This window comes from Hyaena hyaena, unplaced genomic scaffold (genome assembly GCF_003009895.1).
Source record: "Hyaena hyaena isolate Hyena2069 unplaced genomic scaffold, ASM300989v1 scaffold_68, whole genome shotgun sequence".
NCBI lineage: Eukaryota > Metazoa > Chordata > Mammalia > Carnivora > Hyaenidae > Hyaena > Hyaena hyaena.
Genome location: NW_024080700.1, coordinates 2,206,670 through 2,219,984, shown reverse-complemented (window position 1 = coordinate 2,219,984; position 13,315 = coordinate 2,206,670). Strand labels below are relative to the sequence as shown.

Here is a 13,315-nt window from a genome sequence, read left to right as displayed (position 1 = left end):
GCTGTGGTGGGATTGTGGATCCCAGCAATCCTTTCCCTGTGTCCTGGAGGGTGGAGGAGAGGAGCAGGCGGGGAGGTCTTTGAGCACCTGGGCCCTGTGCTGGAGCCTCTGGATGGAGAGAATTAATTTCTGATTACTGTGGGATTCAGCAGTATGCTCTGTACATATCCTCTTCGCTAAAAATCATCTCCCTCACAGACAAAAACTGTCCTTGTCTGGTAAGGAGTCTGTGGCCGACAGCTTTACATGTAAAATTCAATAAATCATGCATAAACTTCTAGTTCCGTGGGGCAGAGTCATCCCAGCTCAGGTACTCGCTCTTCCTCCACGGGGGTATTTGGTGACCCAGGGCGTGTTGGAGGCCAGCCTGGGACAGGGAAGCCTGACGTGGGCCCCCTACTCCTCTGGGGGGCCAAGTCCAGCAGTGGTTATGCAGAGGAAGCACCCCCCGCCTGGGGAACTGGCTTTGCTTTCAGTCATAGAGCTGGGGCCTGTGGAAAGAGCGCACTGCTAGTTAGCTCTTCAGTCTTACTTCCATGAAGCATTAACTGACGACTTGCAGACAGTGGGGCACTGTGCTGGCCGCCAGGGATTCAGGAATGAGCACAGAGGGGGCGGTGCCCCAAGAAACCAAACAGCCGGCTGGCATCTACTCAGAGCGTCAGAATTAGCCAACATGGCAACTGGGCTCTATCCATTTTGGTAACACTGGCCACAGTGGTAATGGAGAGCTCTCGCTTATTACACAGAGGTAATGGAGAGCACCTCCTAGTTGCCAGGGGCTGTGCTAAGCATGTTATATATGTTAACTCATTTTCATTAACTCAGGCATTAAAGCCCAGAGCAGGAAAGGCCGACTGTGATCTTTAGGCAAGGACAGGCCACAGGCCTTTTGGCCAAAGAGAGAGCAAGGTGCCTGAATCTCCGTTAACCAGACGACCGCTACACGACAGAAGGCACGTGTGTCCCGGCACACGCCCTCCACGCTCACACGCGCCCACACACACAGCCTGTGAGATCACCCAGGGGTATGCACGTTCACTCCCATGCCCACCTCCCAGCCAGCATTTCCTTCTCCAAGTCTCCCCTCCTCTGATTAAAACCCAGAAAAGTCATTATGATTTGGGAATGCTTTTCTCCTTCAGTTTGGAAAGCACTACTTCTTCCTGTGGGATTTTTTTGGTCTCCATTTTATTAACCTGAACAGAGAGGTGATTGCTTGGGAATTGGTAGGAATATGATTCATCAAGGTCTACGCCGGGAACTCTGGGGCCTTGTCGCCTCTGTGATGCAAGACAAGACAGTCCTCACGGAGGAGGGCAGGGAAGGTGCAATGCACAGGGAGAGCAGGAACAGAGTGGGGGATGCCCTGGAGAGTCCACTGGACACGGTAGGGTCGGAGCCCAGTCCTGTTACAGCAGGTGGCACCATGGCAGGTGCCTGGCCCCTCCCTAGGGCAGCTCGGGCTCCTTGGGCACAATCCTCCTGGCTGACAAAGGCCTCCAGGCCTGTGGGCACCTCCTCCCTTTGTTATTTCACCTGTGAGGGGCAGAAAAGAAAGCTGACCCAAGATTCAGGCCAAAGTGAGCCAGGCAGCTGGAGAAGATGTTTTCTGGAAGCATGCTGGCCTGGATTTGCAGTCTGGGAAGCTGAGTGCAGGGGTTCCCCTACAGTAATCTGAGTGGGGGTGTGGGGGCAGCTACTTCGGACAAAGTTTCCCCTGGACCTGGAAGGGACATTTGTGATGACACTTGGCTAGGAGAAGGAGCCAGCCATGGGAGCAGAAGGGGACAAAGTCTCCAAACAAGCATGAAGGTCCTGACAGACGAGTGAGCCTGGCATGTTGGAAGCGAGTGAGCCTGGCATGTTGGAAGAGAGAAAGCCTGAACTGCACCAGCGGCAGGGCCCTGGGGTATTGGAATCTTCCAGTCAGGTCTACCTACAGCCAGCCAGTTGGTGGTGCCCAGACGCCCTGACCCCAGATGCTGGGTCTCCAATCTCTTTCCCCTCTCAGGACCCCAGGGGCTGCCCACCTGGAGGATCTGCTGTTTGGAAATTGTGAGGACTGCCCAATGCAGAACAGACCCAGATTTGTGTTTTGGCCTCTAAGGACCTCCTTCCGTCTCTTGCCTTCCCCACCTCGGCCCTCCTCCCCCAACCCATCTGGGATTATCTGGAGGAAGACAGCCCCACATCCAGAGCTTCCTTGGGCCAGCCAGCTTTGCACTCTCCATGCTTTGCACTCTCCATACAAAGAAGCATCTAGAAGCTTCCTTGCTGTACCTCATTAGGACAGGTGTCCCTGACTTCTCTTGGCAGCTGGTTCACCACCTGCCCTGGCCACCCCAGTGGAGGGAGGAGTGACTGGTTTCTCTTTCAGCCTCTCTGTTGTGGGGCTACACCTCGGGCCATATGACTGCATGAGCCCACTCCCGAAAGAACCTCTCCCTGGGGCAAGCAGCAGCGATCCCCTACATCAGTCTGGGGCTTCTACGCCCCATGCCCCAGCCACACCAGACCACAGATGCCCTCCCCAAAGATACCACATGCTCCCATGCTTCTAGGCCTTGTCTTAGGCCATACCCTCTGCTCCCAGTGCCCTTCTCCCCTTCTCTTCCTTCTGGAATTCCTCCTGTTGAGCGAGAACCAGCTTAGCTCCCTTCTCTTCTAAGAAAGCTTTCTCTTCCTTCCCCTTGACAGTGAAACTCAGCTCAAGGCTTTCTCTCCATTGAGCATTTACTCATCCACTAGTATGAAAATTGGTTGTGCTACTGTTTCCTTAGAGCCACGACCCTTGCTCTCTAGGGTGTTAAAAACCCATTTGAGCAGCTAATGAAAGCAGTGAGCCTTCTTCTCTGTCCCATGCACACATCTGGGAAATAGTGCATGTCATTTCAGGGGGCTCTGGAACTCATAAAGCCCATGAGGAGGGCCTAGAATAAGAAATCCATCATAATTTCAGGTCCTTCTGCACAAGACTTGTGTCATTCATCTTTCGGTCCCCTCCTCACCCAAACAAACATGCACAGTGCTCAGAATATTGTAGGTCTTCAAAACAATCCCTTGAGTAGAATGATATTTCTAACTTTCTCAGCTGTCAGAGAAAAAAGAGAAGTACCTGTAATTCATCACTGAATGAACAGATGTTGACTGGGCATGTAGTATGGGTAGGCTTTGTGCTAAAGGATTCGGAGGCATGTAGACAGAACCTTTAAGGAATTGATCTCGTTGGGAAGACAGGGTTCACAAGCTGAATGGCTGGGCCATCATGAAGTGTGGGATGTCAGGGAGAGCCTCTCAGGGAAGAGAGGGTGGCCCAGACCTTGAAGCAGGGGTGTGGCTTGACAGGGACTTATGTGGGTAAGGAAAGGGACTTGAAGCAGCAGGAAGAACAAGAGTAAAGGCAGTGGGTTGATACCGACCAAAACAGATCTGATGGACGGGGGAGGCCAGTGGCCAGAACAGAGGTTAGGATACCACAAGGTGTGGGAGAGTTAGAAGGTGCAGTTAGGTCCAGATGCAGGAGGCCTTGGAAGGTGCACCGAGGAGTTTGGATTTTATCTTATTGGCAGCAGGCAGCCCTTGATAGATTTTGAGTCAGGAAGGGATGAAAGTGAGTTTTTAAGGAAACTATGGCTTGTGTGGGGGTGGGAGGAAGAGGGCGGGGGAGGCAGGCTGGGGTGGGAGGTCTCCATGGGGGTGGAAAGGAAGGGCAGCAGAAGGGTGTGTGGTGATGAGGGGAAGAAGGGGGCCTGGGATTGAGAAGGCTCCTGGGGCACTAGCTGACCAGGAACAAGGCAAAATCTTGGCAGCAAAGCGGCAGGTGGGGCTGGGCTGGTGTTAAGTCTCCTTGCAATCTCGTGGGCTACCCACTACCTGCTACCCAGCGGGAGTGATCAGCAAGTAGATAGATCAGAGAACTGAGGCTTTAGGAACTAAACATGCTGATAATAGTAGCTTCCAATCTGTAAATTCCAGGGCCCAGTTTACAGGATTTATATTCATCACCTAATCCCACAGCTACCTGTGCAGGGGGTGCTATGGTTATCCTTACTTTGCAAGTGAAAAAAAATTAGAGGCTCAGTGACTTGGCCAAGGTCATGCAGGCGATATATGTGCACATTTAATCTAGCTGGTAACCCTATTGAAGCTGTAACTGGTGTGGTTCAGGTCCAGAGCAGAGACCCACTCCAACAGGCGCAGCACAACCAAGCAAAACTGATCTCTATCCAAAGTCTCTCTAAACGCAAAGGGGCCCAAAGGGCAACTCCCGCCACTCTTCTCAGACATCCTTTTCTGTCTTCCGCATGTCTGCCCCACCTCCACTCTCTCTCTTGAGCTGCTGTACCCCCAAATTCTGCAGATACCCCTCTCTCCCCCCCCCCACAGGCTTTCCCTCTCTTGATCTCTTTCCCCTTCTCGCTCCCCCGCCTTTTTTCTGGCTCCTTCATCTCCTCCTCTGCCTCTAAGAGGTTCCCTCTCTTCCCCTCCTCTCCCCCTTTCCTCCATCTGTTCCTCGGCTTCTCTCTTCTTCCTCGCCCTCAGTCTCTCCTTACCCCCCTTTTCTTCCCCTTCCTCCTCCACTCCTGCTTTGTCTCTCCCCCTTCTTCCCTTTTCGTCCCTCACTCGTGACCTCCCTCCTTCCTCACCCCCAGCTCATTATCATGTAAATTGTCTTAACCTTTGGAGCTGCCTCCTCCCAAGGCTTCCTCGGTACTCAGCCTTGGGCCTACATCTGCATCACAAAAGCAGAGAAACTTGTCTGGCATAACTGGCCCGGACCCCTTGGAAGAACGGATGGGGGAAATGACAATTACCGGATTAGAAGGTTCACTTGGACCAACAAGCCCGTGTTAACAGATGTTACCACATGCACATACATATAAACGTACGTAACATTTATGTGCATCTCCGTGTATACTTACATATGTAACGTACACCGTAAGCCCGTGGGGCAGTAGGAAGAAGTAATGCCTTGAGCTTGTGAGGAGGCTTTATTCAGTTGAAAATATTCTCATTTTCATGTGTTCACCTTTTGTACATGTGCTGAGTTCTCTCATTAAATTATAAACTCCCTGAGGACAGAGTATAGGTCGTGAGTACAGTGTTGGATACTATCTTCATATTCCAGCTGTACCACCAGCTCTGTGGCCCTGGGTAAAATATTTAACCTTCTCAACACTCAATGTTTTTGTCTTTAAAATGGGCATAATCCTAATACCTTCTTCCTTCATCTGATGTACAATCAAGTGAGATAATGCATGCCAAGTGCTTAGGAGAGTGCCTGACACAGAGTTCTCAGCACAAAAGTCTTGTTCTTTTGTTATTTATTTGTTTAAAATTATCAATAAAGTCTTGATAGATTATCTTGATAACCATCTAGTGAGGAATGGGTGCAGTTTTATCTGCATTTTGTGTGTTAGCAACAGAGGCACAGGTAGTGGCACAGGTAGTGTGCAGGGTCACTGACCTAGACAGGACTAAAGACCAGCGCTGGCCGGAATCGCTGCCTGCTGCGCTTCTGTCCCACCTTAGGGGCTTCATTAGAACTGCCCCCCACCAACCCGAGATAATGGCAGCTCTTTGGGGAGGCAGAATCAAATTTCACACTTGGTTTCCAGAATGTCATCGGATCTCCTCTGGTAAAAAGAAATTTTGACATTTAAGTCACACAGTGGAGCTCAGAACCCTATCTTTTTTTTTTTTTAAATCAGGGAAATACTGTGGCATCATCTCCATGGTACACCCTGTAGTTTGCTTGAATTCTGAAACGACGAAAACAAGGATGCTCTCTGGCCTGTGTCTGCCTGAGTTCCCTGGGGCCTGGAGAAAGCTCACTGGTGGTTGTCAGGTCTGATGGGGGCTGGGAGAGGCGACAGATGAAGGCCTCCATGTGCCAGTGCCCAAGCCCGAGGCCGGGAAGAGGCTTCTGCTGGGCAGCAGCATGAGCACCTGTGACACATGGCACACCAGGCCCTCCGTCTGCACCAGCCCAGGCTCCATCCTGCTCTGACCTTTTGCCCGCCCAGATCCACAGAGCTGTGAACTCCTCCATTTAAGACCATCTAATTCTACTGCTCCATTTTGCAGATGGGGCAAATAGGCCCCATCTGGCCCAAACAGGAAAGGCACCTATTCAGGGGATGATGTGGAAGACCCAGGACTAGAACTTCAAGTTTCCAGAATCAAGGTTCACTTTGCTTTCCATCTGACCAGTCTGCCTCAAATTACCCAGCCAACGTGAGGCCTCATTTTCTTTCATTCTGTTGACCAGTTAGTCATTTCACAAACACATACCCAGCACTCACTTCCTGGCTGACCGTGCATAGGGTGGCAGGAGGCTCCCAAGCCTGGGCAGAGATCCTGTTCCTCAGATGAGAAGGCAGACTTCTTGATTTTAAGACCTATTGCCGCTCTGACATTCCTGCTCTGCGAGACTCAGTGCAGCTGGGTCAGCCCCCTCCCTGGGGCCTAAGGCCACATCAGGCTCCAGGTGGATCTTAAACTTGTTTAAGCCCGGCTGTAAGGAGCTCCACATCTCGCTGCTGACACCTTGGCCCAGGGCTGCAGCACCAGGCTCGTCCATCTGCATGTTCCCCCCATCACTGTGTTCAGTGCAGGGCAGGGGTCAGTGGACAGCTGAGCTCATAAGTGATTCCATTCATCAGCAGGTGTCCCAAGCCCAAAGGCTGGGCTAGGTGCTAGGGATTTGCCTGTGAGCCAGACAGACACAGCCCCTGCCCTGAACAGACACATTCGTGGAGGGAATGAAAGATACAGAACACACTTATTTTCATGTCTTCTTAATCTCAATGTTGACAGCAAAGGTGGCTGGAGCACCAGCATTCCCTCATTTATTTGTCCGTGCAAGTAGGATCATACCCAGTCCCTATCCCCAAGTGGCACAGGCAAGGAGGGCAGACACATCTATAGAGAGCGCTTTTTATTTTCATGAAAGTGCAGCGTTATGAGCCCTGAGGTGGGTAATGGTGATGAAGATAATTACAGTGATCTATCAGCGGGTTGTCTGAAGAGTAAATGATTCGCTAAGTGCACGCTCTTAGAACAAGGCCTTGCACACAGTAGGTGTTCAGGAGAGGTTAATTAACATTAGGATTGTGTGCCTTGAAGCAAAGTGACAGCTATTATAGTTTTCAAAGGTTGCTTCTGCCTGGTAAATGAAGGGAAGCAGGGAGACAGGCCTTCGGGGCAGAGGGGAATGGGAGGTAAATAAAGCTATGTGCCAGGGGCCTGAGCGCATAGGGGAAGTACTGCTTTTGCTTAGTTTCTGTCGTGTTGTCCCTTAGCCATCCTGGGGTAACAGTAGGAAAGCCAGAGCAGGCTTGAACAAGCCACTTCTTGCATGATTGGTGTTTAAGGATTGGTGAGGGGGAAGACAAGGTTTCTCATCTGAGCTTTGGTGATTACTAAGGGCTATGTTGAAAACCGTTTCCTGAATCTTGACAAAATACTAAGTCATTCCCTGTTTTAGTAGGCCTAGTGTTGAGAACACACCAGGTTTTTGGCTGGTTGATAGAGACACTGGGTCTCTGGGTCCTCCCCTTGGAAATTTCGGGGGCTGTGGTCCAGGCCCAGAGATGAAGGACCATCTTATAGGAGGCTGGGCTCAATCTGCTGCTCCAGAGCATCTGAAGAAGTTGCCTTTGGGACTACATTGTTGGGAAAACCATTTGCCTGGGAGAAAGCCCACATTCTTCCTGCCCTGAGGCCCTTGATCCAGAGACACCAGGCCAGGTATGAACACACTCCCTGAGCTTGTTCTTCAAGAAGCAGCAGATTGCCTTTACAGTTAGGGGTGGACTGTGCGCACTGGATTTCAGGTAGTCACGCTTGTAACTTTCAACGGCAAGTGCTTTCCCTTGAGCAAGTCACTCCACGTTTCACTGTGTAAGTTAGCACGTATTTGGCTGCAAGGAAAAGAACCCCCAGCCAACAGCGTCCTACACCATAGCAATAGCCACTGTTTCCTGGATAGGCAGGCCCAGTGCCATGCATGAGGCTGCGCAGCGTCAGGGTCCGGGTCGACACTCATGGCTTTCTGGGTGCTCTTGGTTCCAAGATGGCAGGTGACATACCTCATCACAAGGAGTCCGAGGCAGGTGGAAGGAGCAGAGCAGCCCACCTTCTTACCCCCACTGGCCTGGCAGTAAGGGAACTGGAGGAAGCAAAACTGTGGCCTTTCTTGCCACTCTAGTGGGACACACAGGCTGGAAGGCAGTTTGGGGCTGGCACCAGGCACTGCCTGTGGACTGCCGGGATTAGACCAGCACATGAAGATGGGCGTGCTAAGGTGGGGGGGGGGGGGGCAGCGGATGCTCTGGTGGATGGGGACTCCAAGGTGAACTATCTTTCCAGGCGGTGGCAGAGGTGGCTCCTGGTTTCTTCTCTCATTGTTGCCTCTGTTTTCCCACTGTCATAGTCTCCTCGGGCTGATATAACAAAAATAGTACAGACTTAAACAACAGAAATTTGTTTCTCACCATCCTGGAGGTTGGGACGTCCAGGATCAGCAGGTCAGACCATCTCCTGGCTCCTGGACAGCCATCTTCTGATTGTGTCCTCACAGGGCAGAGGGATGAGGGCCCTGTTGGCTCACTTCCATGAGGGGGGCTCTCCCCTCTGTGGGCTCACCTTCTGTGAGGGTCACCTCTCAGGGACCCTCCTCCTGATAGCATTTCACAGGAATTTGCAGAGGGGCAAGGATACAGACATTCAGTCTACAGCACCCTTGGTGGCTCAGAAAGCTGATGTCCCAAGGGGCACCAGAGATAAGAGAATGGCTGGTGGCAGGTGACTCCTGGTCCTGGGGATGAATTTCAGTCTAACTGATCCTGGGTCAGGGCTCCCCGGAGAGAGCACAGTAGTCAGGTGCCCTCAGCCCCACCTTTCCCCAGCACCCCAACTTCTGTGGCTTGTCGGGTGTTGCCAAGGCCACAGCCGGCCCTGGCCCCCATCTGGCCTCCCCAATATCCCCTCCGAGGCATTCTAAGTGGAGGGATGTTAAGGCCCGGCCACTGCTGTCTTTGCACATTCACATGTTCGTTGCCTATAGAAAGGGGAGTGGGATCTTTAAAAGAAAGAAAAGGAAAAGGAAACATCAGTGGGAAAGCCCACGGTAACAAAACGCAGTGAACAGTCAGTGAAAGCCACAGGCGATGATGCCTTGGACTTGCATGTCCTTTCCTTGTCTCTGTGTCTCTGTCACACTAGCTTACATCCCCCTCCCCCGTGAGCCCATAATCACTCTGCTCTGACAGTGGAAGAATGTTACAACTATCCAAATAAATATTGCAGGGCATCCAGACTGACGTGGGTCCCCACTAATGGCCCTTCCCATGGCTATCTGGGAGGCCCTTTCATTACCACCCTTCCCGTCTCTGCCTGGCCACCCCATAGGGGACCTGTGACCCTCCTCTTTGCAGAGGAGTCCTAGTGGATATGTCCTTTGGACCCAACAAAGTTGTTTTAAGGGGGCAAGTGAACTACCAAGGAGACCTCCCAGCCTTAGAAGACGCAGAGAATGGCTAAGAAAGGCCTGCCTGGCCTATGCCATTTTTTGAGGTCTCTGGCATATTGAAAACTAAAGAATTCCCAAGTCAAGGTCACAAAATTGTGGTATATTTTAAATGTATATGCTTAACAGTTAATATCTTGGACCCGCCACAAATGCAGCACAATATAGTCATGCTACCTAAAGAACAGCTACAGGATTTATAAGAATATGAATTCACAGGGCAATGCCGGTCCTGTGGTCCTATAGTGGATCACAAGGCAAAGCTTTATGATGAGCATTGTCACCTCTCACTACAGAGGTCTCTCCCTGACTATGTCTAATACCTCACTTGATCCAAACCCCAAATTTGAGTCCTTTGTGAGTGTGCCATCCCTTCCTGGTGACCCAAGACACCTCAGAGGAGCCTGTGCTAAAATCCAGCTCACTGGGAGGGGTCAGGGACCGGGAGAGGGTTAGGTCTGCTGAGGTAGCAGCACTGTGTGGGTGAGGCTGTGAGTCACAGGCAAGGTGGGGATGACCGATGGCATCTGGGTCTCTCCCCGGCTCAGGGGCCCCGCTCTAGGCCAGGGCTGGAACAGAGGGGAGGGAGGTGCACAGGTAACGCCACACACAAGCGGTTGAGACTAGTTTCCCTGTGGAGACCAGAACCCGTCTACCCCTCGGACAACCACGCACACGTCCACGGTCTGCTTTGCTCAGTTTCCTCCTCCTTCATCCTGGTGTCCCTGCCAAAAGACCCCTTTCGGCACAAGTTGGGACTCTCTTGGCCACAAGTATAAAACACTCCATCAAACTGGCTTATGAAAAAAAAAAATCAACTGGCCCAGGGAGTAAGAAGTCCAGAGGTACAGGTGATTCAGCAGCTCTGAGGACATTCCTGGCTTCTTATCATCCCTCCACTCTGTCCCATCGTGTGGTCTTTGCCTTCAGCTCCACAAAATCGCTCTCTCACTTTGCCAGACCGTGGCTACTGCAGTTAAGTTGCTGTGTCTTCACACCACACCCGGCCTGTGAGTGTCCCGGGATGTACCCTCCTGCGAGATGGGGGTGCACCTCGCACGCCCCGCCCTGGACAGCTCCCCGAGTCCTGGGAGTCCTCTCTCTCAGTAGCCCTGTTGGATCACATGCCATCCCTGAACCAGTCGCCACCGTGACCAGAGTTCAGCAGGGGTTGGAGCCGGGCTTTGGAGTCAGAGAGACATGACCTTGAATCCTGGCCCTGCCTTTCACCTCACTGGACTTCAGATTGGTCACCTGGCCCAGTGAACCTTAGATTCCTCATCCAAAAAGTGAGGTATGTTCTAGTTAAAGGAAATAATGCAGGTTAAGAGCTAAGCAACGTGCCTGGCACCTGGTAAGTGCTTAGTAAACAGCTATTGTTTTCACCCTCCTCTTACCCCACTTCACTGCCTGTTTGGTGAAGACCCCAGTTCCGAAACTGGGGTAAAGAGTTAGTGCCAAGGCCTCCGAACTACTGCAGGTTGAAGAGGTGGCCTCCCCCTCCCCAGAGTGACCTGTTGGCTCTGGTTCTAGCTCCAGGGTGGGAGACAGGCCCCTCAGCCCCTGCCCTCTTGCTGGCTTTGCGGGAGTGGAGCTGAAGAGCTCAGCTCCCGAACCTGTGCCGGGTGAGGCCTGAGAAAGAAGCCCGAAGAGGGAGAGACAAAAAGAGAAGAGGCAGGGCCACACAGAGAAGGAAGAGAGGCAGGTGGCCCCAGGCGACACTTGTCTGGGGGCGCACTTGAGGGGGTTCTTCATGAGTGGAGGGGTCACCATGGCGGGTGCCCCTGAGTCAGTGTTAGGGGTGCCTGTGGCCCTGTGAGTGACATTCCCGCCGTAAGCCCCTCCCCATCCCTGCGGCTGCAAGTGTCTTCTCCCTCTCCGAGGTGCACACATCTGTCTCTTCCGTTCACTCGTCCAGCATTTGAGAAGCACGTGTTGCACCAGCAGTGCTGCGCAGGGGTGCTGCCGCCCCTGAGCTCAGCCTGGGAAGAGATGCACACCCCTTAGTAACTCTAGAGAGCTGTGGGCCTCCTGGCTGCAGGCCCGGCCTGGCCTGTGCTGAGGACGAGGTGTCTGACAGAGAGCAGCAGGGACGGGCGTGAGGGAGGCAGACGAGAACAGGAGAGAAGAGGCAGAACCTGGCAGGCCGGTGGAGCAGCATGTGCAAAAGCTCTGAGGTGAGGAGCTCTGAGCAAGGAGAAGGATCTGGAGGAAGGCCAGCATGACCGGTGCCCAGAGGTCGAGGGGGCAGAAGGGTAATGGATGAGGCTGAAGAAGGAGCCAGGGGCCAGCCAGGTGAGAAGAGTTTCTCAGCCATGGAAGGAACGTTGGCTTTGTTCCTAGCTCAACAAGAAGCCACGGAAGGTTTCCTGGGGCTGTTGGGTGGGGAGTGGATAGGCCACAGCAAGAATGACAACAGGGAGAACAGAGAGGCTATTGGGGGCATCAGAGGGATGCAGTCTATTCCACGAAAGGGCTGGGCCTTGCTCTGGGTCTGCCCACCATCCTCCTGACATGAAACTGTGTGCAACGGCCATTTGCCCCGAAGGGTCACAATCTCCTCCTGGAACACTGCCTAGCCCGGAGCCTGCCAAACCCTGTAGGTGTCTACTGGGCAAGGGGATGAAGCGCCCCGCCCCCCAACTGCAGCTTAACCAATGCAAGTGGGACCCCAGGCCCCGAGCACGACAGCCCCCGGCCCCCTGGCTCTGTGCATCCCTGGAGTCCTCACAGAACTTTCTCCAGGCTCTGTGCGTCGGAGAGCTGCGGCCTCCCCACCCCAACCCCTGACTCCAGCGCCTTCTGGAGGTTCTGGCCTCGACTCCCCAAACCCCTGTCCTTGGTCTCAGTCTCCTCATCAGTAAAATAGAAATAATTTTGTAATTATGATGATCAAATAACCGGGGACAGGGAGCTCCTGCCCTGCAATGTGCTCCCGCAAACACAGCCCGCACACGTTACTTCCACTGACGCCCACGGGCCCTCCTGGCTCCGACAAGCGCGCGTCACCCAGCACAAGTGCTAGCAGGCCGCTCTCTCTCCTTTCTCTCTCCCGAGTCGGCCCAGGAGCAACTGACAGCTTCTGGAGGAGACGTGGCCCAGGAGCATTTGCACACCCAGGCTGGCCTCCCCCAGTATCTCTGGTCCGAGGTCCCCAGGGCGCGGTCCTTAAATAGCTCACTGCCAAATTAGGTCCAGCATTTCCAGCTCTGTGGGCGCCTCGCCTCCTTTACCAGCCCTCTGTCTTCCTTCCATTTTCCTTCCTGACACATTTCCCTGCACGGAGCCCCGACCAGCTGGCTCCCCTGATGACAACTGGCCAAGGAGAGGAAGATGCTCTCCAGGCCCGGGGCACCTGCATGGTTAAGTACCCTGACTCCTAGATGCTGGTCTGCCCAGGCCCAGGCCCAGGGGTTCCGCGCTGCAGCAGGAAGCTGGAGGGTGAGGTCTCTGACCCGTGTCCTATCATGGAAAACGACCTGCGCCTCTTGGAAGGGAAGCTCTGTGTGCCGTGGGGCTCAGGAGTCAGTCGGTACAAGGTCAGAATTGGATCCTCAGTTTTCAGCTTGGTGACATCAGGCAGGTTCCTCACGTACCCTAAACCTCAGTTTCCTCGTCTGTGTGAAGGAAATACTACCAGTGTATCTCGGGCACCTGGCTGGCTCAGTCGGTGGAGCGTGTGACTCTTGATCTCGAGGTTGTGAGTTTGAGCCCCGTGTTGGGTATAGAGAGGACTTAAAAATAAAATCTTTGGGGAAAAAAATACCAGTGTATTATCAG

At 53.1% G+C, this 13,315-nt stretch overlaps 1 protein-coding gene across 2 annotated transcripts in view; it reads left to right on the top strand.

The window, feature by feature from the left end:
• Nucleotides 1–13,315, top strand: part of GNAO1 (G protein subunit alpha o1) — a 166,541-nt gene that overhangs the window by 85,544 nt on the left and 67,682 nt on the right. The gene's annotated exons all lie outside the window — the stretch shown is intronic.